Source organism: Acyrthosiphon pisum, chromosome A1 (assembly GCF_005508785.2).
Source record: "Acyrthosiphon pisum isolate AL4f chromosome A1, pea_aphid_22Mar2018_4r6ur, whole genome shotgun sequence".
Taxonomy (NCBI): domain Eukaryota; kingdom Metazoa; phylum Arthropoda; class Insecta; order Hemiptera; family Aphididae; genus Acyrthosiphon; species Acyrthosiphon pisum.
In genome coordinates this window covers 41,884,176-41,886,690 of record NC_042494.1, presented here as the reverse complement: position 1 = coordinate 41,886,690, position 2,515 = coordinate 41,884,176, and positions in this window count along the sequence as shown.

Here is a 2,515-nt window from a genome sequence, read left to right as displayed (position 1 = left end):
GTGTTTTTAGGTGGTGAAAACCTGTGTGTAGCGTCCTCTTAAGTACATTTTATTCAAAATATTGAAATATAAGCGCAAGATAAATGAGAAAATGCTCCGATGTACTTGGCAAATGAGTTACTTACATTTATTACAAATGTTGAAATGTGTTGGAAATCCTTAAATATTGTTTCTTAATTTTATTTATGAGCAATTTAAATAACGATAAGTTGTTCAATCCTTTAAAAATTAAAAATAATCCCAACATAAGTCATAACTAGGAAACTAGAACATTTAACTAAATAGTAAATAAAATACTTGTGTTGGTACACAAAATTACTTCCTAAGCACTTATAAGTTATAGTTTTAGAGCTAGAAAAATAGTAAGCCTCAAAATTACATAAATTAAAAATGATTAATACACTTACCTTCAGAACCTGGATATCCAGTCAACAATTGACTATTTTTGCTACCTGCCACCGCAGTAGGTGTACCTTTTAGAAAAAATGAATCTAATTGATTACATTCAATACAAAATTAATATGTATTATCATTGATTATTATAAATACAGAATACAAGTATTAGACATTAGTAGTTAGTCTGTACCCTACAGGGTACAGATAAACAACTTGCAGGTTTCAACAGGTGGAAATGCGTCGAATCAGTAATTTATAATTAATTCTTAGTAAGTAATTAGTTCTGTTGGATTGAAGCATTGAACAGAGACCATTACACGCCCGTCGTGTATAACTGCTCCGATTTAAACCAATGCGTTTTTAATTCAACGGAAAACGCTGCGGAATACGCCGTGTATAGCCCCAGGCCTTAGGCGACGCGCTACATTATTTATAGAATTAGATTATAACAATTCTTATCAAGATAATATTCTTACTTAGGCCCGTTTCACATGGACGCGTATCATACGCGACGTATCGTACGCGCCCGTTTTAATTTACATTGGTCAAATTCATACGCGCCACTCCGACGAGTCTACTTCATACTTGCCACTATCAATCTCCGACGGCTACGAGTACGCCTAAATATCATATTAAATATATATATATCATAGAGTATATACTATATTATTATTGTGTACAATAATACAATCTGTACAGTCCGTACAGAAATGTGTGCTACGCAATTCAATATTCATGTTTTGAACATAATAAAATAATAATATCATAGTATCATACCATAGTATGTATATTTTATATTAATATAGTTTATTTATAGCCTTATTGGTTCTTCATAATATAGATATAGCAGCCAGCAGGTACATCGTATACACCGTCATACCTCTATGGCCCATATAGTCCATATGACAATATTATTATAAATTAATATTCATTTTTTGTTAATAATATACATTTTTTATAAATACGGGCTGCCCCCCCCCCCCCCCCCGGAGCCACCCCTGATCTGGGTGTTTTATTATAAAAATAACCGACCTATATCATTGTTATATTGCTTTGATTTTATTTGATATCTATATTTATGTACCAAATATTTTGTAATTTCATATCCAAAGCTTTCTCATACGAGTATACGATTGTACGAGGCTATTACAATGTACTATTAATTATTATTGCATTAATAATATTTGTGAATTAAATTAAATTTAAAAAAAAAATCTAACAAAACGGCCAGGCCACCAGGCCATAGTATGGTTCAGGCCACCTGGAAAATTCCCATATCCAGACCGGCCACTCCGCCCCTGCTTGAAGACATTCTTTTTTTTTTTTGAGAAAGATAGACAATCTTATGAGGAATCTTGTATTAAATTTTCTAATCTTGGATTTCAATAGAAAATTGTTTATGAATTTTCAACTCGATTTGCACATTTTCGTGAATTTTACGTATTTTGTACGTAAAATATTTTTTTTATATTTTTTACACTTGTATATACCATTTAGATTCGCTTTTCTATGTTTTTCTATATATTTTTTAAGTAACTATGATATGTACACACGCTATACAAACTATAGAGTTAAATAATAATATTATTTCCTGTTATTACTTATTATAATATAATAGTAATGAATAATGATATTAGTCAGGGGCGGTTCCAGGGGGGGGCCCTAGGGTCGCGGCCCCCACCCAAGTCCCAAAACCCGTATTTCTAAAAATATATATATCATAATATATTTCTAAAAATTGTTGTTTTGTATTTGTTATCATAAGTTTTGTGAACATTTTAACTATTAGGCCCCCTCAACCAAGTCTCTGGAACCGCCCCTGATATTAGTGTACCGATAATTTCCGTGTACAATATTTCATCGTCTGAAATTTTTTTTGTGCATACTTTTGCATCACATAAATTGTTAATACATTATACATCTCCAATAGATATTTTTCAATGTTATCCAAATATAATTTTTCCCGACAATTGTATGCACATTTAAGTTAAAAAGTACACAAATATGCAAATTCAAACTTCGTATTTAATTTCGCCATTTCATAAGACAAATTTATAACTTGCAAGCAGTCTCAAACCCTATAAACAATATATTTATTAGAGCGAAAATGTCAATGGGG